Source organism: Notamacropus eugenii, chromosome 1 (assembly GCF_028372415.1).
Source record: "Notamacropus eugenii isolate mMacEug1 chromosome 1, mMacEug1.pri_v2, whole genome shotgun sequence".
In the NCBI taxonomy this organism is placed as follows: Eukaryota; Metazoa; Chordata; class Mammalia; order Diprotodontia; family Macropodidae; genus Notamacropus; species Notamacropus eugenii.
In genome coordinates, this window is record NC_092872.1 from 750151406 (window position 1) to 750175016 (window position 23611).

At 40.4% G+C, this 23611-nt stretch overlaps 1 long non-coding RNA gene across 1 annotated transcript in view; it reads left to right on the plus strand.

Moving 5' to 3' along the window:
* The first annotated feature begins 8894 nt into the window (after positions 1 to 8894).
* Positions 8895 to 23611, plus strand: part of LOC140528837 (uncharacterized) — a 28913-nt gene continuing 14196 nt past the window's right edge. Inside the window, exons 1-2 of the long non-coding RNA XR_011975315.1 lie at positions 8895 to 8990; positions 9764 to 9973. This is a non-coding gene — a long non-coding RNA (uncharacterized lncRNA). The remainder of the gene's footprint in view (positions 8991 to 9763; positions 9974 to 23611) is intronic.

Consider the following 23611-nt stretch of genomic DNA (forward strand, 5'->3'; position numbering starts at 1 on the left):
CTTTTTGTGGTGGCCAAGAATTGGAAATGGAATTCCCCATCAACTGGGAAATGACTGAACAAGTTGTGGTACATGAATGCAATGAATACTATTGTTCCATAAAAAAATGGTGAGCAGGTAGACTTCAGAAAAACCTAGAAAATCAAGGAAGTGATTGAAGTGAGCAGAACCAGCACATTGTACACAATAACCTCAACATTGTACCGTGAGCAGCTTTGATAGATTTAGCTCTTCTCAACAACGCAAAGATCTAAGAAAGTTCCAAAAGACTCATGATGGATAATGCTATCCACATATAGAAAAAAAAAACTATGGAATATGAATGCAGACCAAAGCATTCTACTGTCGTTCTCTCTCTCTCTCTCTCTCTCTCTCTCTCTCTCTCTCTCTCTCTCTCTCTCTCTCTCTCTCTCTCTCTTTCTCTCTCTCTCTCTCTCTCATTCCTTCTTTCTTGTGGTTTTTCCCTTTGGTTCTAATTCTTCTTTGCAACATGATTAATGTGGAAATATGTTTAAGATAATTGCACATGTGTAGCCTATACCAGATTGTATGCCGTCTTAAGGAAGGGGGAGGGGTGAGGAAATGGGGAAAAATTTTAAAACTCAAAATCTTACAGAAGTGAATATTGAAAACTAAAAATGAATAAACAATATTAAAAAAGAAAGTGGGAGTGAAAACTTGAGGGTAGAAGAATGGCATGGAGCTAGCGAGAGAACAGAGTGTCAAGGCTGGGTCTAGATCAGACTAAACATGGAGAATTTTCACCAATCTTGAGCACAGAGCTGGACCAAAACGACATAGTAAGGAGAAGGTGGAGAGCACTGTTCTGTTTATCACAGAGGCAATGCCTTTTGCTTCTCTAATCCATTCATATCCACTTTGGGGATATTGAGCTCAAAATTAACTTCCTCCACATGTTTTCATCTCATAACCACTTGCTGTTAGGGTGGGAAACACTGCAGCTATTTTCAGAATTTTTTCTATATATTGATAAGTTTTGCTGATTTCTCTCTTTTCTTTCTCTTTTTCCTTTTAAAAAATTCCTTGTTAGGAGAGGAAGAAGGATACAGAGTAAATCTAGCAGCAGATCAGAGAAGTTCAGCTCAGAAAGAAGACATTGATAGGAAAACGGAGGTCTTGACTTTATGTCTGAGTCATCCGTGCTGATCTCCTTTACATTCTATCCTCAAGATCTAAGGAAAGTTTCCAGTACAACCCAAAGCATAAGACTTTGTCAATGACACATCCAACCCTGGACAGCATAAACATAGATGTGCAGGGAAAGTCACCAAGGAATCAGACTCACCAAAACGTCATTGCTCCACCATGAAATGCCTTACCTGGCTCTCTTTTTCTCATCTTTCTACCCATGGTATTTGGCCTAGTTTGAGAGACACAACCTGAGACCTGAGCTCTGTGTGTGTGTGTGTGTGTGTGTGTGTGTGTGTGTGTGTGTGTGTGTGTGTGTGATGCCTGTCTATGCTGTGTTTGTGTGTATGGGGTTGGTGAGAAAGAACAGTGAGAACCAGAGAAGGGGTGGGAAAATTGATGTCCTTATTAGAGTTATTAACATCAGCTGCTGCCTTTCTAGTCATAGATCAATGATCCTGACAACCTTATGGAATAAAAAGCTGTCTTGTTATAATGATAATTTGTCAATTTAAAAATTGTATGGAGAGTAAAAGGCTGTTCTCAAAACTTGCAAAGTAATACATAGCATCCTTGCCTTCAGCGTTTATAGTCTTACTAGGGGAAAGGGGCAATTGGCAATACAGAACTCTCTTAGCTAGCTCTAGATCTCTCTCTCTCTATCTCTCTCTTTTCCCCCAACACACCCAACAAAACACCATCGAGCGTGGGAACAACCCCAAACCTCCAAGGAAGGGCATTCCATAATGGAATAGCTCTAGTTGTCAACAGGATGTTTTATTTTTCTTTACACCAAGCCTAAATCTCTTTACAATCTCCATCCACTGGTCCTACTTCTGTTCTTTGGAACCAGGCAAAAGAAAGCTAATACATCTCCCCACTCATATACATAACAAACCATCCGTACTCCAGACATCAACCTCACCCTCTCCTCCACTACAACCCTGGACTTTGCCACTGGGTGTTGTAGCTCTGATAGGGCAAATATTTGCCTCATTTTGCTTAGAACCAGGCCTCCATGACACTTTGAGTCATCTCCATATCATAGCACACTTCCCCTGCTTTGTTTTATCTCCCTGTTCCCCTTTATGTGCTATCTCCCTTTGTTATAATATAAACTTGTTATAAGGAGGGACTGTCTTCCTTGCTTTGCATCCAAAATGCTTAGCACAATTCCTGGAACTTAGAAAATTTTTAATGTTTTGTCTGTCTACCCATTTGTTCATCTATCTCTTTGTCCATTTGTGTATTATCTGTTTATCAATCTGGCTGGCTGGTCTGCCTCCTTGCCTGTGTCAATCTCCTTGCCTACCTGCCTGTCTCTCTCTCCATCTATCCACCCATCTATCTGTCTTGCTCTTGCTTTGTGTCTGCCAATCTCCTTGCCAGTCTGCCTGTCTCTCTATCTATCCATTCATTTATCCATCCATCAATCTATCATCTATCCATCTGTGTCTGTCCATCTTTCTCCTTTCCTTTTATCTATCACCTACCTACTTGTCTATTACTTCCTCTGCCTGAGGCACCTGAGCACCAATCTGTGAATGTTGATAGGAGACCTTCTATGAAAATCTGCCCAGCATTCATCTCTTTGCTGCACATCACTCTCCTCATTTGACCCATCAGTCCCTGAAGCCACAAAAAGTACAAGAGTGTTGACTTTCCAGAGGAAAAGTTTCCTATTTCTGTTGACAGCATACGGTGAATTTCCCACCAAAAGTCTGATTTTTTTTTTCAGAAAACCTTAGGGGCCAATGCTGAGAAAGTAGAAAGTTTTGGTGTGTTTTCAGTCTGAGAATTTGGCTTCTTCAGATAAATGAGGCTAACATGTAGACTAAGGGGCTTATTCATCAAATGTTCTTTCCTATTAAACCAACCAGTCCTCTCAGGGGGATTGACCCCATCCTTTCAGAACCTCTATTTGTCACTCTAGGAGAAAATGAGTCCTAGAAGAGACAAGCTGAGTTCTGCCAAATCTCTTACATCACCAAAGGAGTATGTATCAAAGCAACTTGTCACTGGAGTTTTCCACTGGCAAAAACATGAGAACCAAGAGGGACATAGGCTTCCTCCTTGATTTCAGTGGTGGTAACAGACAGCTATCATTTGTCCTCTTGAGTTTTAAAGGACAGATAAATAAGACATAAAATATTCTAAACCAATGGGAGATACGGGGAGGGTACAGAGAATGTGCCATGTAGGCCACTAAGGGACACACAGAGGAGGGAAGATCAGAGTGAATCCAGCTGTGTGACCCTGGGCAAATCATTTCCCTTCTCATAGGCTCAGTTTCTTCATCTGCAAAATGAAAATGTTGGGCTCAATCTCAGAAGTCTCTTCCAGTTATAAATTTATAATTTTATAGGCCTGTTGCTAGGATTCAGGAAATCTTGGTTCAAATCATCCTGTAGACTCTTCCTAGATATATCTTCAAGGGAAAGTCAATTAACCTTTCAGTCTCAATTTCCCCATCTATAAAATAAGCTTGCGTTCCCCAAGCTTGATCAAACTACCATATCAATCTGAGTTGTTATTATAAAAGCCAAAGGAGTTTAAGTTTTAGTTAGGAAGCAATAGGGAAGCATGGAAGGTTTTGAGTACAGGAGTGACATGAATAAAAGTAATTCTAGTATAAAAGATAGATTCCGGAATAAGGGGGGAAGAAAGTTTGAAGTCCAGTTAAGAGGCCATTTTAATTATTCACATGGGTGGTAATGAGAACCTGTCCCAGGATGATGGCAGTGAGGAGAGGAGGGAGAGGGACAGGACCAATATTTAGGGGACTGCATTAAGGAAACTTTGTCAAGGACCAACTATAGCAAAGAAGGAACAACAGACTTAGTTATCCAGTAGAAAGAGTAAAGTAGAAAGGAAGAAAAGATTTAAGAGAAAGGTTAATAAGCTGTATTTGGGACATAGGATCATGGGCTTAGAGATGAAAGAGACTTTAGAGGTTATCAAGGACAGCCTCCTTATTTTATGGGGAAGGAAACTGAGGCCCAGAGAGGTTCATTGATTTGCCCAGGGTCACACAGCTTTTAAGTAGCCCAGGTGGGCTTGAGGACTCACTCTAATGCCCACACTCTATCAACTACCTACTCTGCCTCATGTTGACTTTAAGTTTGGATGAAGAGTTGGTCTTGGAGTCAAGAAGATCTGGGTTCAAACCTGTATCCAGCACTCAATAGCTGCATGACCAAGTCATTGGCACTCTGAACTTTAGTGTGTCTATTCCTGCCCCCAAAAGACTTTCACGAGGCTGCACAAGGAAAAAATATTGAAAGAATCTTATAAACTCTAAAGTGGTAAATAAATGTCAACTGTGATCATTGTGCTGATCTGGACTGGTGAATGGGGGGGCCTCCCAGTATGGAAATTCTCTCTACCAAGCAGATAGGCAACTCTTTCGGGAATGAAAGCTTTAGAAAACTAAGGCACTATGATATTAAGTTATTTGTCCATAACTACACCCAGTCATTACGTGTCAGAGGCAGGACTTAAACCCAGGGTCTTTCCGATTCCAAAACTACTTCTCTATCCACTATGCAGCACTGCTTCTCTTTGTCATCATCATATGAGTTGCTGGTACAACATCCAAATGAAAACTCAGCGTCCTCATTCCTGGTATCCCTCTGCTCAAAAATCTTCATTGGCTCCCTATTGCCTCATAAGCCAAATCTAAATTGCGTTGCAAATTATAATCACTGTTGTTCAGTCATTTCAGTTATGTCTGATTCTTTGTGACCCCATTTGGAGATTTCTTGGCAAAGATACTGGAGTGGCTTGTCATTTTTTTCAGCTCATTTTACAGATGAGAAAATTGAGGCAAACTGTGTTAAGTGACTTTCCTAGGGTCACACAGCTAGTGTCTGATCAGGACAGATTTTGAACTCATAAAAATAAGTTTTCCAGACCCTGGACCTGAGGATCTATCTCTGGTGTCACCCATTGTAACCCAGTTACAATAATTAGATAGTCCCATAGACATACTCTACTCCTTCCTATTTCACCTACATATATGCTTCAGCATAATCAGGCCTCAATAGGTTACTCATCCCCCCCCAACCCCCACAGATCCTTCCTCTCCCCCAGGGCTTTTTGAGACTTCCCCCTTTACAATCTGCTTCACGATATTTATGAGTGGTCCTACTCTGCCACAAGCATCAGATGTAGACTTTACCCTGTCGTACACAAACATCTGCAAGATGCCAGGTAAGGTCAACAGAAGAGACAAGAAATTTCCTACTGAAAGGCCTAACAGCAAGATAAAGAAAGTTTCCCTTGGCTCCTAATGACAGAGCTATAATGAAGAAAAAGCCTTTTGCCTGCAGAGTGAGCTCCAATACCTTGATGATAAACCAGGCAGCTCTCTGCATCATGAGGTTATTAAATTTTGTCACTGGTGCCAGATGGTATTAATCCTGCAGCTTCCACAGCTGAAAACACGTCACCCCACTGCCTAGACGTCACTGAATTTTCCAAAAGTGCTCCTCTCATCTCTGTAGAACATCTAAATCTTTCCTGCCCCCAATAAACAAGTGTGGATGTGTGAGAGACAGTCGTAAATCATTCCTGGGGAAATGCAGGCTTTCTGCTCTGCCCCAGTAAAGTGTAAGCCACTTGTAAGACCCCAGTCTAGGGGGACTGATTTATAAGTTAACTGGTAATGCATCTATCTCTGCTCATTACACTTTCGATAAATCTCCTTGGGTGAGTTATATGCATATTAACCTTCCTCAGGCATTCTTCAGTGTCAGGAGTCCTGTTCTGCAATGGGGCAGCTGTTAACATTCCTGGGTAATGTATAACTGTGATCCTTTCAGCCCGACAAATAAATAACCCTCCAATCCTTTCCCAGTTTCCTCTCATTATTTCCAGGCCATAAATACATACATTATTTGGCATCCAAAAAGCCAGGAAGGTCTTCCAGTCAAATATATTTTATGCTGTTGCGTATTCTCGATGGAGAGAATTGTCATCATTTCTGCCTCTGGCTTGGAGTTTCAGAAGTGAACCTCGGAGGGACTTGCTGAGTAGATGAGAATCAAGCCAGCTGCTCCACTTACTCACAGGAACCCGAGGAAGATTCAGCTAAGTTCAGATGAGTCTGGGAAGACCAGGTTGTCATATGGGACATCTCAGATTTCTAATAAAAGAAATGTGCCTCACAGCACTTAGCCTCCCCTCCCAGAAAGTCCCAGATTCATAGAAACTCTGATGTGAAAAGGTCCTCCAAGGTCATCTAGCCCATCTGGTACCTGAAGCACAGCTATATAACGTCTCCTTGAAAACTTCTAGTGATGAATGACTCATCATGTACCAACGTAGCTCACTCTATTCCCAGACAAATCTAAATAGGGAATTTGTTTCTTTATATTGAGCTAAACTATTCCTTCCTACAACTCCCATCTATTAATCCTGGTTGATCCTAGCCCCACAACTGGCTCCCAGACTCTTTCTGAAAGTCTTCAGTGATGGAGAACTCACTACCTACAGAAGAAATGAATTCCATTTCTGGGCAGTAAATTATTCTTCCCCATTATGCTGAGCCAGAATCTGCCTCCCCATAACTTCCACTTAGTCAATAATAATAATTGCTTATATGGATGTTCATGAATAGCTTTGTGTACATTAACTTTATTTCCCCAGCACCTTTTCTATATGCTTATCTTGAGCAAGATGCCTGGGACAAAAGATTATAATGCTTAGGAACTTGCCTCATTTGAGCCTCAGAACAACCCTGTGAGGTAGATTCCTTAGGTACTGGCAGGCCATTTTTGCATAGGAAGGCCCTGATGCTTAGACAGTTTGAGAGACTTATTCAAGATCTCACAGCCTGTAAATATTCCAGGTGAGATTTGACTCCTGGTCATCCTAACTCTGTGACATACTGACACCATACTCTCTCCATACCCTCCCCAAATATAATTGGATTCCCACTGTGGAAATAAGACTACCTGGGCACTGGAGGCTTTGGGAGCAAAAAGAGAGAATCCCCCAGTCATTTTTCTGTGGGGTATTTTTTCTCTCTGTGTCCTCAAAGGTATCGTAATATAAATAGCAAAGGAGAGGAAGAAAAGAAAATTCCATTACCTACCTGAACCAAAAAGCTGTTGAACTGCTGACATAAGAATCCACCACACCCATGTATAATCAATCATTTGAACAATGGAAAACTGATTTCCAGAATCACTTTTTAAAGCCCAGAAATCATTTGAGTATCTCAGGGAAGTGTTTAGTTGCTTAAATTTTCAGAACAAAGTATATCACTATCAGAAAACCAACAATATTCATAGACATTACATGCCAGGCATTAGACCATAAAATGCAAATACAAAAAACAAGATAATCCCTACTTCAAATGCCAAGTGGATTCCCTCTTAGTGGAAGTCTTCAAGCAAACTTTGGATGATCACTTGTTGGGTATACTGTGGAATGGCTTCTGTTTTCAGGGATGGCCTAAATGGATGGGCATTGAGGTCCCTTCCAACTCCAATATTCTATGAGGAAAAGCCTACTTCAGATCATTTTACCTAGGTTATTACAATAGGCTCCCCATCAGTCTTCCTGCCTCAAGACTCTTTCCCATTCCAGTTCATCCTCCACTCAGCTGCCAAAGTGATGTTGCTAAAGAGCAGATCTGAGCATGTCACTCCCCTACTCAATAAACTTCAATGACTCCCTGTTACCTCACAGTCAATAGAAACTCATCTATTTGCCACTTAAAGCTTTTAACAATCTGGTCCCAACTTCCCTGTCCTGGTGCAGTATACATTATAACCTTCACATATACCACAGTCTAGACAGACTGGTCTTCTGCTGTCTTCTATGCCACTCCACCTGTCAAGTCTATGCCAAGACTTTCTTTCCTCATCTCTACCTTTTAGAAAGAGAGTTCCCTAAGGGAATAGCTCACTTGAGTTGTGTCCAAAGCCTAAATATCAGTAGAATTTAAGTCCATCGAGGGCAGGTAGGTTCTAGCTCACTTTTGTATCTCTATGTCCTGCACAGTCTCTAGCACACAGTAGCTGCATCCTAAATTTTGTTCAGTGATTGCTTGTCTGGTTCAGACAATAACTTTTCCTAAGTGCTTTCCACAAAAGAATGTGAGGCTCTCTGTTAAGCAATGGAAGATTCTAAAGCCCAGACAGATTGCATAATTGGCCCAGGGTCCCATAGCTAGGATGCAGCTCAGCAAGGATAGCATGAGTCTGCCCCACTGCTTCCCAGAGATCAGATGACCTGAATTCAGATTCCCAGACACCTTTCTCTACTTAGCAGTGCTGCCAGATGTGAATTCCAAGCATGGAAACATAAAGGTTTGTTTTTTGTTTGGTTTTCTTTTTGACAACCCAAAGAAAAAAAACAAAGAAACTGTAGCAGACATTCAGAGAGCATGGGCTCTTCAGAAAGCCCTGAAGCAAATTCAAAATGGAGCTTCCTTGGGGAGAAGAACAGATGTGACAAATATCTGAGCACATGAGGCCCTCAGCACCCTACACATGCTTGCACTTGGCATGTACCTCTGACGCTTCTAGTGATTTTAATCTCCTTTTGTCTTTCTAAAGTAAAAACTACAGAGGACAAGTGGAATATTGGATTTTAAATCATGGCTTGTTGGAAATACTGTGAACAGATAAGCTAGGTATGAGATCTGTATTGTGACTTCATAGGGGAAGAATCCAGGCAAGGAATTATTTTTTCTATGTAAGGCCCCCAGGGAGCACCCCATTCTTCATCTCCCTTGGCTCCTTGGATCTTGTAATTTCTTCTAGTTCTGACATATCCAAAGGGTGGGTAACCTCCCTAAAATCTTAGCAAAGGACTGACCTCCTGTAACAGTAAGTACCCCAACATATACAGGGGAGGTGTTATCACAGGTTCTTTGAACTGCTTTTCTAAAAGAAAAGTCAACTTTTGAGGGGTTAACAATCTCCTTTAATCAAGCACGTATATCATTCACCTAGTTCAGGGGAAAAAGTTAGCACCTTGAACTTCAAAGAAAATACAGAGAAATCAAAGATCAACAGACATGGCTTCCAACTGTCTGACCATAATCAATACATATATCACAAATCAACAGATAAGTCCAACTATCTGACCGTAGTTACCAGAAAAAGAATCACCAACATCTGAGTTTTCAAAGCCGGGGAGCTCCTTAACAGCCTTGCAGAGTCTCATCTGGCCAAACACTTCCAGTCAGTAAGCCCCAAAGTAAAACTTCACTGTCAGAGTGTTTATATCTTTTCTAGAGTCTTATTAACAAAAGGCATGGACCTTCCTACAAATCTTCTCAGGCCTATTAATGGATGGGGAAAATCTTTAATCACATTGCCAATACAAATACATATACTGTTTCTAGTTAAAGAAATTCTTGTTTCTGTACTTTACTCCTAGTAAAGACTCTTGGTTGAGAAAGGCAAGATTTAGTCAGAGGCACTTGATCATACTAAAACAAAAGCATCCAAAAATCCCACTTTGCTTGCCATCACACCTCCTGACAGAGATGATTGGCCCACAGTACAACATGGTTTTTTTTACATGTACAGTATGGGAGTTTGTTTTATTTGATTTATATGTTTGCAGCTGTGGCTTTGTTCTTTTTTTTCTTAAGAGATGAGGGAAGAGAGTGAGAAGGAGAGAAAGTCAATTTTCATTGACTGAAAAATAAAATTTTAAAAAACCTTGGCAAAGGATCAGCACCTGGAGAAAGAGGAGGATTGTTTCCTTGCTATATCTCTTCCTCAGAAGATCCTTCTACCAGCACCTGTATATGTCTTACCCTGGGAGATTGTTGCACCCCTTCAGTCCTTTCTTCTCATTGGTGAGTTCTCCCTGTAACCGCCATTTTAAGAAAGTGCCCAGGTCAGCCATGATCACTCCTCACTCCTTTCTCAGCTCTGCTCCTGAGTCTATGGACTTCCTTACCGTTCCCTTGTTTGAGAGGAGGCAAAAAGAGACCATCAGGAAAGGGCCCAAGAAGAAAGTGGTCCTTGAATTAAGCTTTGAATAAAGCTAGGGAGATATATAAAAATAAATATAAAGTGAAGGAAGGGATGGAAAGGACACTAATAACTGAGGGAACTGGGAAAGGCTTCTCATAAGAGATAGGTACTTGTGCTGAGTCCTAAAGGGAACTAAGGATTTCAAGAGGGGTAAATAAGAGGAGAGGGAGAGAGAGAATTTCCAGACATGTAAAAAACAACTTGAACAATGGCTTAGTTGTGGGAGAGAGAATATCATTTTTTGGAGAATGACAAGGAACGAAGAGGGAAACAAGCATTTCTATAGCACATACTATGTGCCAGGAACTGTGCTAATTGCTTTACAAAGATCATTTGATTTTATCCTCACAACAACCCTGAGAGGTAGGTGCTATTATTATCCCCATCTTACAGGTGAGGAAAATGAGGCAGAGGTTAGATTAATAGTGCACAGTCACACAGCTAGTAAGTTCTGAGGCTGAAATTGAACTCAGGTCTTCCTAACTCCAGGCTCCCCACCATCCCCTGCAAATACTCAACTCCTCTGCTGCCTCTGGCCATTTTGGTCATATTGTACTGTACCTGACAAAGATAATGTGTACTAAATCTGGAAACTTAAAGTGGAATCAGAAGGTCATGGTTTTGAGTTTTGTCCCAGAGGCACAATGGATAGAACTCTGGCCTGGAGGAGCACCAAGGCAGCAGATGTGTGAGTTCAGATTAGCATATCAAAGAGATTTCCAGTTGTGCCCACGTGGTTGACAGGGTAAGAAGTGGGACATTCCAGTATACCAAGGATGAACCATTCAAGGAATCAATAAACATTTATTAAGTGCTCTCTAGGTTCCAGGCACTATACTAGGCACAAGAGGTAATAAAAAGATGAGTGAAATAGTTCCTGCTTCAGAGAATTTACATTCTCATGACAGAGACTGCAACAACATGAGGGGATGTCCATCAATTGGGGAAATGCTCAATAAGTTGTAGTAGATGAATTTAATGGAATGTTATTATGCTATAAGAAATGATGAGCAGGTGGACTTCAGAAAGACCTGGAAAGACTTATATGAACTGATGCTGAGTGAAATGTGCAGAACCAGGACATTGTACCCAGTAACAGTCACATTGTTCTATTATTGATTTTGATACACTTAACTCTTCTTAGTAATGCAAGGATTTAAGACAACAGCAAAAGACTCAGAATGGAAAATGCCATCCACATCCAGAAAAAGAACTGGAAAGTCTAAATGAAGATCAAAACATATATATGCTCTCTCTCTTTCTTTGTTTTGTTACGTTTCTTCTTTCTCGTGGTTCCTCCCATTGGTTCTAATTCTTCTCTACAACATGAGTCATGTGGAAATATATTTAATATGAACATGTATTCAGGGCCTATATCAGATTGCACACCATCTTGGGGAAAGGGGAAAAGAGGGAGGGGGGAGAAAATTTACAACTCAGAATCTTATGGAAGTGAAAGTTGAAAACTAAAAATAAATGGATTATTTTTTTAAGTTTACATACTACTGTAATGTAGAATGTAGAACTCTCAAAGTAGCATAAGAGCTCCTTGGCTTTTTCAGTGGCCAATGAACACCACAGCTGCCTGCAGGACACTAAGGCCCCCAAGTCTGCTTCTCAGGACCTGCTATCTAACCATGCCTCCTCTTCCACCTTCTACTTGGAAAGTTGAGGTTTTTTAAGTCAAGCTTTGATCCCTGTTACATTTCACCTTGTTTAATTCAGCCTAGACTTCTAGCCCCTCAAGATCAAGATGTTTTGGGGAGTCTAACTATGGTGCCCAACATGCCCTCTTTGAGTGACCTATAAATCTGGGAAGATGCTCTCCCTTCCTTTATCATGTTCTTCGATCATTTCAGTTATGTCTGACTTTTTGTCTGAGGTTTTCTTGGCAGAGATCCTGGAGTGGTTTTGCCATTTCTTCTCCAGTTCATTTTACAGATGAGGAAACTGAAGTAAACAGGGTTAAGTTACTTGCTCAGGGTCATACATCTAGTGTCTGAAGTTAGATTTGAACTCAGTTCTTCCTAAATCTAGGCCCAAACCTCTAGTTTGCCCCAGCCCTGATCTACATCACAGATAAAAGTGTTGAATATCACTGGGTTAAGGAGAGATACCTGAGGCATTCCACAAAGATGTCCTTCTTAGTATAGAGCAGTCCACTAGAGATGAATCTCCAGATCCCATCAATCAGTCACTCCATAGTCCACCTAGCCATAATCTTGTCTAGCCACTGTCTCCCTCTTCTTCACAAAGAAGACATGAGAGATTGTCAGATGCTTGAATATAATAGAAGTAAACTGTGCATGTAGCTTTGACTAAGCTATCCATCTAGCTTTTTGTTGGTTTGCTTGCTTGCTTTTCACTTTGATTTTTTATAACCTGATCATGTGATTTCACTAGTGTGGAGAACTCTCAATGACATAGCTTCCTCTACCAAAAGCAATCAGCACCATTTCTACACCTTTTCTCTACCTCTTTGAGAGTTTTTGCCTGAGACACACAAAAATTAAGTGATTTGCCAAGGGTTGCATGGCCAGGATGTGGTAAAGGTGGATTTGGACCAGGTCCTTCTGGTTCAGAGACAAGCTCTCTATCCACTTTGCCAACCTGCCTCTCCACCAATCTAGTTACCCATTCAAAAACAGAGTGGAGAAAAGTCTCAATTAAGCAAGCCATGATGGCCTCAGTCACTAGTACTTCCCTTCCTAATCTGAACTGGTCCACAATTTCCCTGAAAATTCACTTCAGTCTCTAGGAAATCCACTTTGTTTTTCTTTCTCAGTAGAATAATCTTTTCTATGACACAAGGGATACGATAAGAGCTAACAATTTTATGCTACCTTAAAAACAACTTTTGCAAAATACTTTATATGAATATCTCATTTTGGCCTTACAATACCTTTGAAGTAGATACTCTTACTATCTTTGTTTTAGAGATGAGGAAACTGAAGCTGAAATGGACAGGTGACTTATCTAGAATCACGTAATACCATGGACAGGATTTGAATGGAGTTCTTCCGGTCTTAAATTTAGGACTCTGTCTACTATCTGGGGAGAATATGGAAGCAAAAAGCATCTTAGAGAACAAATCCAACTCCCGCATTTAACAAATGTGGAAATTGAAACTGAAAGAGGTGAGGGTCCAAGGTCACAAAGCAAGTCAGTGGTTAGAGTGAGAACTAGCATTCAGTTTTTCTGACTCTTCTGCTATACCAGACTGGTGGAAGATGGAGATGTGTGTTTAATAGTTGAATCTAAATCTTTTAGAGAAAGTTTCTTTGTATTGTGAAGGTTTACAGAATGAAGAAGGGAAGGGATTAATCTTGAGAAAACCTGAAAACAAATTTAGCTTTGCTGACTAACCTCACATAAATCCTTTCTTCTAGTAGATTACCTAAAGTCTTGGAAAGCGTTCTTCTGAATGAGCATGCATTACAACTTAGTAGTGATTTGCCAGGGTTTGCATTTCTGTCTCTGCAGTGCTGAAACTATACTGAGAGCTCCTTCTGAAAGCACGGTTTCTGCTTGAGCTGTGTGAATCTCCCCAGTTGCAAGTACATCCATCACTCTCTCACACACACTCATAAATCCGAGTGAAGCCACAGAAATGAACTTCTGAAAGCAAATGTTTCAGCTGCCATTGTCTTCACCCAGAACTCTAAAGAAAGTATTTAGGTGGAAAATCTGTCTTTCAACTTGGACAGTAGATTTTTTTTGTTCTCATAAAGGAGAGCTTTCTTATGCTTCCTTATAAGCTTTAGGGATCAATATCCCAATTGCCTTTCAAAGCAATGTGTGGTCCTCAGAAGGCTAGCAGTTGCATCACCTCCTTAGGGTCTAGGGGAAGTCCTGAGAGGTCAAGGAGATTCTCTAATGTTATCATCTCAAGTACTCATACTGGTATGTTCTCAACAATATTTTTGGCAATTAGTTAGAATCTCCCTTATACTGATGACATCCTCTAGTGAGTAGCATCCAGTAAAATTTAATCAAGTAACATAAATTTGTTTTTACAAAGGAATATACACTAAGATGATATCACTAGAATAGAAGTACATTGCCCCAACACTTGGGGGTGGGGAGAGAGGAGAAACTTGGTCTGTGGAAAGAACGGACTCAACCTTTATTCAGTTTCAAAAAGGGATCTGCCCTATCGAGTTTACTTCCAAATGCAGCAAAGCATTGTTGTCAACTCCTCTGGGATGCCTTTGACCCACAGCTATTTGGTGTCGAACAGTCATTGTGGCTTTTCCTCACCAGGCTTGGATCCCTGCAAAATCTGACATGGATTTCACATCCAGAAATCAACTTTTTTCCCAAATTCTAAATGCCCACAAGGTAATAGTGTAGCTTAATAGTCTTTCATCTAAAAGCAGGAAAGGAAAAATACACACACACACACACACACACACACACACGCACGCACACACACACACACATACAGTTATGGTAATTTGAATTGGAAAACCTTTCCTATTCATTAATAGGCCCATTAAATCACTTGGAAGCCTAAGTCACATGTGATGGGAGGAGTTTGTTGAATGGGCAGAACAGGAAGGGTGAAGCAGAACCATGAGGAAGTGAGTGAGCACGGTCTGAGCAGAGGGAAGAGGATGAAGGCAGACTCGAGGCAAAGCTCAGTGTTCTAAGTGTTTGCTTGTGAGAAGGCCCTGGCTGAGGGCTGGAGGCTCAGGAATGGCTGTGTTCCCTTCAGTGATCATGTTTATTAACTTCTTGGCCACCATGACAGATTTTGCTTTCTGGTTCTGGGAATTGTCTTTGCGATGTCTAAATAAATGTTTTTTCTTCTGCCTTCTGTATGAAGAGTCTTCTGTATTTTGCAATTGAGAACTACATTGGCATATTCATAGTCACCACCAGCACAGCGAATATTGCCTTGGCAACACACACATGCACACACATGCACACACACATGCACACACACATGCACACACACAGAATAGAGGTCTACATTCATGAGCCCCAGATCAATCCCAGAGTCTGAAGTATCTCCTCACCCAGAGGATTATAGGTAACAATACTCATTCAAACCAGCCCATGCAAGAAAAAAAATAGGTAGGCTGCCCTAACAGGAACCTCTGTCTGCCTCTTGGTTCCAAATCATCAGCTAACCAGAAAGGCACCCTCTTCAGGTAAGCTGATGGGAAGCAGCACCAGTACCTACTCCGAAGCCCATGTTGCAATTGTATCAGGGAGAAAAAATAGAACATATTCATAAGGACGGAGCTTTCTATTGATCAGTCCCAGTCCTCCATTACATTTATTACTACAGAGTTTATTCCAGCTATATGTAAATGAAGATGCGATGAAAATAGCACAGGGAGAAAGCCTCCCTGAGTCTCAGCTCCACCGCCTGTAAAATGGAGATGATAACCAATGGAGGATGGAGAGATGGTTTCAAAAGACTCCAGTAACCTCTCTACAGAGCAGAAAAAACATCAATCTGTAGTATTAAAGTGTGTTTCTAAATAGGATCTTCCTAAATTAATGAAAAATCACACGCCAACTTTTTAAAAGCCTACTCAGCCTACCTGTGCTATAGGGATATTGTGATTAACATAAGTGTGAAATCATTTTGTAAATTACACACAGACTGGAGCACCTGGAAGACCTCACCTTCTTGGGGTATTCCAAAAGATGGACTGCATGCTAGGAGCAAAACACATCATCCGGAAAATATATGCTAAGAAAAGGGCGTGGGTTATTTATGTATTCAGGGTGATGGTCTACAGATACATAGACAGCCCATGCAATGAAATAGAATTCATGAAATGTCCAAATATGGAGAGAAATTTCACAGGTGTTTCAAGGGAACTCAGGAGACGTTTAGTCCGTGTCAGGCCTGAAAAGAAATCCTTTCTACAGTGTGTACGACAAGTGGCCATCCAGCTTTTGTTTGAAGGCCTTCAATGAAGAGAAACCCACTATTTTCCACATCAGTTCACTTTACATGGAGAGAACTACAATTATGCAGGAGGATTTCCTGATATCAAGTCTCTTTACAACTTTCACCCGTTGCCCCTAATTCTAACTCTTTGTCTGGGCCTTGGTTGGTTGACTGTTGTCCTTCATTTTCAAAGAGGACCAAAATGACATCACTATGAATAGTCAAGTTTCAATGTGTCTGAGTGTGGCTGATCAGACCAGGATGAGCTCGGAATGCTGTACTACAGCTTGGGCACAGATAGTCCACGTGAACATTTGGGGTGATTCCTCCAAATTTGCCTATCCTATGTTTCCTTTGAGCTGTTTCGATTCTGCTTTGGTCGTAGAGCACAGCACTTTCTCTGATGTGGGCATACCATGCTAAGCAGTCCTGTGCCAGTGTCTCCCATGTCATACAATAAACTCCAAAGTTCTTTAGTGAGACCTTGAGAGTGTCCTTGAATCACTTCTTCTGACAACCATTTGATCCCTGGCCCTGTGTGAGCTCTCCATAAAACAGTCTTTTTGAAGCATGTTGCAAAAGAAATTAGACATGAGAGGCTGCTATCATTATTCTCACTTTTGCATGGGGAAACTGAAGCAGAGAGAGGTAAAGTGACTTGCCCAGGGTCACTCAGCTAGTAAGTGCATGAGGTCATATTTGAACTTCGGTCTTCCTGACTCCAGGTCTGGAATTGCACTTTGAACCAAGGTTTGAATTTCTTTTCTATTTTTTTATTACTATGCCAATCCCAAGCCCCTGCCTTTCTCTCTTCCATGTCACCCCCATTTTCAAATAAGGACACACGCATTTCCAAAGCAATTGTTATCATTTTATTTTATCTAAAGAGAGCCAGTTTTAAAATACTAAGTAAACCAGGAATTAAAGAGCAGAGAAATTTTAAAGTGAATCTCCGACGTCTGAGGCAGAAGAAAAGTGGGTTTTGAGACTTAAAACCCATCACCATTTTTCTTACTCTACCAAAGAGGAACAATCCATCCAGCCATACCTCTCAGCAGAGTCCTGGAAGGTAGAGGCAGCTGGCCATCTCCAATATCCAGGATCTAATGCCCTCATCCACTTCCCATTCTCTCCATCTTATGAAGAAAATAGGGATGACAATACTTGCATTATTATTACTTACATCACAGAGTGTTTGTGAGCCCCCAGTGAGGTAATATATGTAAAGTCATTGCTATCTTTAAAGGGCTTTGTAAATGACATCTTTTTCTAAACAAGACAGTCAAGAAATTCACAAAAGTATTTACTAGAAAATCATTCACTGAGCAGTCTCCTCGTTGTCTGTTGCATTGTTCCATTCAAGAGAATTGTAACATCCATTTTTATTCTAGATTGTACAAAATCATTCAGGTGAAACACTGAGATAAATTCATAGAAAACTGCCATGTTGCATTTTCTGTGAATACAAACTTCCCCCAAATATGGTGTATCACTAAAATGAAACCTCTTTGAAATGAAAAAGTGTATGTGCCTATGTCTGTATCCGTGTGTATGTGTGTGTGTATGTGTGTGTGTGTGTGTGTGTGTGTGTGTATACTGTGAAAATTAGGAAATTAGGCCTGTGCTTTCACTGGGATAAAGAACTCCCACATGAGAAAACTGCCTCTGTTAATGCAAGTCAGCCCTTTCTGTGCAGTTTATAATAACAGCAATAGCTTATGGCTAACATTTACATGTGCTGGACATATATTATATCATTTGAGTTTCACAGCAGCCCTGGGAGGTAAGTGCTGTTATATCACCGTCTTACAGATGGGGGAAGGCAAGAGATGGGCAAGGGGCATGGTGGCCAAGTCAAGAAAATCAGAAACAGAGCCAAGAGAAGGATACAAGAAGGCTAACTGCTGGTGTTTCCTCAAAATGGAAAAAAAACATGGCCACAGAGTAGGAGAGATGCTTTAGGGTGAGAAGGTAGTGGAGACAGTGAAAAAATTCACAAAATATCTATCCCCTTTTAGTTTTTCCAACTTGGTCTGGAACCCTACTATAATTACCTCCCGAAAGTCACAGTACTCCACCCCCTCATATACACACACACACACACGCACACACATGCACACATACCCCAACAACAACAAGGAACTTTAGCAGTAGGACCTTAGCAGATACATTAAGTAACCTCAAATATGTCTTTAATTACTATGAAAGATTTTTTTTCCACATTGCCTTCTATTCTTTCAAATAAAAAAAGTTTCATTCGAATGCAACACAGTGAATAAAGTGCTGGACTGGGAGTGAGGAAGACCTGTGTTCAAGTACTAACTCATACACATGCTAGCTACGTGGCCCTAGGCAAGTTACTTAACTTCTCAATGCCATAAGCAATTCTCTGAGAATACAAGTTGCAGAAATGATGCCAGCCTAGGCTGGTAGAGGGAACTTCCATCCTGGGCAAGTTCCTTATTCCTACTCTTTTTTAGCATTAATACCATCATCTTTGTTTCCATCATCTCTGTTACCTTTCCCAAATTGGGCCAGTGTCAATTGCCCTGAGGTCTTAGAACAAGCCAGATTTGAGGGGAAAGCCCCACCTATATTCAGCCCAATGGAACAGCTGTATCCTTTCAGAAACCAGGAGCAGAATGCACAAGCAGTGGGGCTACCTAGGGGAGGCCCCCTTTACATTTCTTCAGCATTGATTTTGACAGTTGCCTGATGCAGCTTCTGGATATGGGACTCCCTAGTCAAGCAGCAACAGGAGGAGAAAAAGCAAAAGCTGGAGAGGTGAATTCAGACATTAACAAACAGACGACTTGAAGGACAGGATAATGAATTGCTGATGACGCAAAACTAGAAGGAATTACTTCATCATGGATGACAGAGTGAGTACCCCCAAAAGATCTCAATAGGACAAAATGTGCAGTCTGACCTAAGTTGAAATTCAATAGGGAAGATTGCTGGGTCATGGGAACAACAAAATGGCAGACTAGCCATTTTCTACAATCCACCCCCATGACCTCATAAATCATTCCAAAACAGAAATTATGCATTCAAGACAGAGCAACATCAGCTGATTCCATGGTCTAGAACACCTAGAATCCAAAAAATGTTTAAAAACTCTTAGGAATTGATGCATACTGATTCCAAGTTCACTCAGCACCCTTCTCCACCTTCTACTATAAATAATGAGACCACACTAACAGATCCAAGGACATTACAGAGGTTAACATCTAAACCTATTCACATACCCCGTCCCCTTCCCTCTTTCCAATGCCAAGAAGACCCATGATCTTGGCTGTAGTAAACTTAGACCTCAACAGCCAGCATGGCCACAATCCCACTGGAACAAAAACCTACAAAGGGCTACAGCCCAGAAGCAAGAGTGCTATAAATTCTTAGTTGCCAGAGCTGGGGAAAGTAGGTTCTAATCTACAGGTTCCAGACCAGAGAACTATTGGCTGAAGTGGGACCAGTCACCAGAACAAGACACCATGTACGCATGATGGAGAGGGGCTGTGAAGCCTTTCACAAAGAAGGAGACAAAGAGGACACCAGGTAGGGCCACTTGGGACCATTCAAAAAACTCACGTGAGTCAGAGACCTAGGCCAGTGAATCCTGAATTTCCAGCTCTGGGAGGTGGCTAGGAAGCTTTGAGATCCAGCCCCCAAGGAAACTACAGTCAGATAAGAAGAAGTCAGGAAGTGAGTATGAGGATATCATTATCCTTATGGTGGTGGTGAGGGCAGATGGAAACTACCAAAGATTTCAATAAGAAATTACATAATCAATGAGAAGAAAATGAACCAGTGATAACAGAAAGAAAAATAGTTTTCAAAAGTTGTTTTTCAGTCATTTCATTCTTGTCTGACTTTTTGACCCAATTTGGGGTTTTCTTGGCAGAAACACTAGAGGGGTTTGCTTTTGCCTTCTCCAGCTCATGTTACAGATGAGGAAACGGAGGCAAACAGGATTATGTGACTTGCCCAGCATCACACAGCTAGTAAGCTGTCTGAGGACAGATTTGAATTCAGGTCTTCCTGACTTCAGGACCAACACTCTATCCACTGCACCACCTAGCTGCCAAGTCTAATAAGTTCAGGCATTTATGAATAAATACCGCAAAATTAAATAAAAACATGATCCAACATTTGATGAAACAGAGGACAAAGAACCTTTTGGAATTTAGAGATGACATGGAACCACAACATACTGTTTTTTGAGTGGTTTAAAAAAGAAATGAGAATTACGAAAGCAGAATTTATGTCCTGCACATGAAAAATAACATGCAGAATAAAAAACCTTGAATCTGCAATGGTCAGCCTCACCCAATAAACAAAGGAGAGCACAATACACTGGGAATGCAAAGACATGGAAGTGAAAAACAACTTAGAGGAAGAGCAGAAAAACTGGTAATATGAAAATAAAGTATGTTCACTATGAAGCAAAACGCAGATCTTAAAGACAGAGTACATGGAGACAATCTAAAAATCAAAGATCTCACTGAAGAACAAAACAGCACAAGAAACCTTAACACTATAATGAAGCAAATAGCAGAGAACTTGGAGTTCCTGGAACATAGAAAATGAAATTCCAATTGAAAGAATTCACAGACCACCTCCAGAAAAAAAATTCCAGGGTTCAAAATTCCAAGCCACACATGGTTAAATTTAACAAACCACTTCAGAAAAAAGTTCTGCAGATCAGGAGACAGATTTTCAACCAAAAGTGAAAGGACCTTTGAATAAAACAAGACTATTCTATATCCATTAGAAAAAGGAGGAAATAGAACAAAGAGCCTCAGAGCTCAGGATGTATCCCTATGACCTATCCTGTAAATCTGAGCTTAATCATAAAGGACAAAAGTTAACATTCAATAAAAAGGAAAAGACCGAAATGTGTGTGGGAAGAAAATCAGAGTGGAAGAAGACACCATAAACAACACGATTTGAAAATACATAAACCGACAGCAAAAAAATAATAATAACTGAAAGACCAATCAGAGACTTCTTTCCAAATGTATACAAGGAAATATCATAGAGGTAGCAGTGAAGGGAAGAGAAGGCACTACAGAAAGAACCTAGAGGCATGCTGGCCATAGGCGATGGCTTCTTTCTTGGCACTAAGTTACAACATGGGAAGTTTCAATAAAAAGGGCAAGAAGAAGGAAGGGAGGCAGAGGATGAAGAGGAGAAAGTGAAGCACTGAGATCAAATCAAGGGCTAGCAGTAAGTGGAAGGTGACTTTTGTGGTCTCAGAAAGAAGAAGTCTGCAGTGGAGTCAGTTAGGAGGAGGGGTAAAAGAATGAAAAGGAAGGAGACTTTGTTTTGTAGTTGGGAGGGGAATCCATTGATGAATACTTGTATGGGTAAAGGGAGATGAGGACTTCACACTAAATGATGACTTGGAGATTTGGTACCTGAAAAAGCTACTTGTCTTGGAAATGAGGAGTTGGAATCCTGGGGAACCGAAACCTGGAGAAGGAAAATAACAGACACGGAGATTTTCAGGCAAATGTAGGGAGGAAAAAGGTCAACAAGAGAGGATATAAATGGGGGTGAGGAGGGTGCCTAGTATGCAACAGTGTCCTCTCCAATGCTGGCAATAATTGATATTGTTCTGAGAGTGAATGGAAAAGGGGAATTCATGGAGTAAGCCCTACAAAGCAATGTCATTAAGTAAAACCTAGCTCTGATTGCGTAGAGTACAGAGAAAAGAGAGAGACCAGATGAATGTAGGGATCATGAACCAGACAATAAGAGTCTATAGTAAACAAAAAGAAAACATGGATATTGAAGAGAGTGATATGAATCCTTGTTTTGGAAAAGTGCACAGGGGAAAATTAAAATTAAAAGCTCATGAACAAGGCTAACTGAAAAGGAGGAGAGGAAGGGAGAACCTATTTGACTAAGAGAAAAAAAGAGAAGGAAGAACTGGTTAAAAGAAGGAGATAGGAACAAATAAACAAAACTCTAAAGAAAAAGGAAAAACAAACAAGAATAAAGGATTGGAAAAGAGGGGAAAAAACCAGAGGAAATAAAGCCACATTAAAAAAAAATAAAAGTAAAGTCATTGAAGAAACAATACTAAATTTACAGCAGAAGGGGGAGGGGATCATAACTTGAAAAAAACCATTATAGAGACAGATGGAAGGAAATATAAACCTAACTCATAATATTGAATGTTAATGGATTAAACAATCCAATAAACTGACAAAAGCAACATATTAGATAAGAAAACAAAATCTTGCAATTTGTTGCTTACAAGAAATAAATTTTAAAAACAAAGACATAACCAAATAAAACTGAGAGGATTTTTTGAAAAATTACTATGTATCAAGTGAATGCAAAAAAGCATATGTCATCATGCTATCAGATAAAGCAAAAACAAATATTTTTAAATAGATAAATAAAAACTGTATTACTCTGAAAGGAACCACATATAACAAATCAATACCAGTAAAATACTTACACACTCTAACTGCCTTAGCATCCAAATTCATAAAGGAAACATCTGCGGTTCAAGAAGACATAGGCAGCCCCAGCTTCTGGGATAAGAACTCACTGTTCGACAAAAATTGCTGGGAAAACTAGACAACAGTGTGGCGGAAATTAGGCATAGACCCATGCCTGACAAGACATTCTCGTACACAAGAATAAAGTCCAAATGGGTACATGATTTAGGTATAAAGATTGATACCATGAATAAACTGGAGGAGCAAGGAATAGTGTATTTATCAGATTTATGGAGAAGGGAAGAATTTTTTACTAAAGAAGAGATAGAAAGCATTATGAAATGCAAGATGGATAATTTTGATTACATTAAATTGAAAAGTTTTTGCACAACCAAACCCAATGCAACCAAAATTCAGAGGGATGTAGTAAATTGGGAAAGAATTTTTTCAGCTAAGCTCGGGGATAAAAGCTCATTTCTAGAATATATAGAGAACTGACTCAAATGTATAACCATACAAGTCATTCCCCAATTGATAAATGGTCAAAGGATATGAACAGGAAATTTTCAGAGGAAGAAATTAAAGATATCTATAATCATATGAAAAAAATGCTCTAAATCACTTTTGATTAGAGAGATGCAAATCAAAACAACTCTGAGGTACCACATCACACCTATAAGATTGGCAAACATGACAGAACAGGAATATGAGAAATGTTGGAGAGGATGTGGGAAAGTTGAACACTAATTCATTGTTGGTGGAGCTGTGAGCTCATCCAACCATTCTGGAGAGCGGTTTGGAACTATGCCCAAAGGGCTACAAAAATGTGCATACTCTTTGACCCAGCAATATCGCTACTAGGACTATATCCCCAAGAGATCATAAAAATGGGAAAGGGTCCCCCATGTACAAGAATATTTATAGCAGCACTCTTTGTAGTTGCCAAAAACTGGAAGTCAAGGGGATGTCCATCAGTTGGAGAATGGCTGAATAAATTGTGGTATATGAATGTGATGGAGTACTATTGTGCCATAAGAAATGATGAACAAGAAGACTTCAGAGAGGCCTGGAAGGACTTATGTGACCTGATGCTG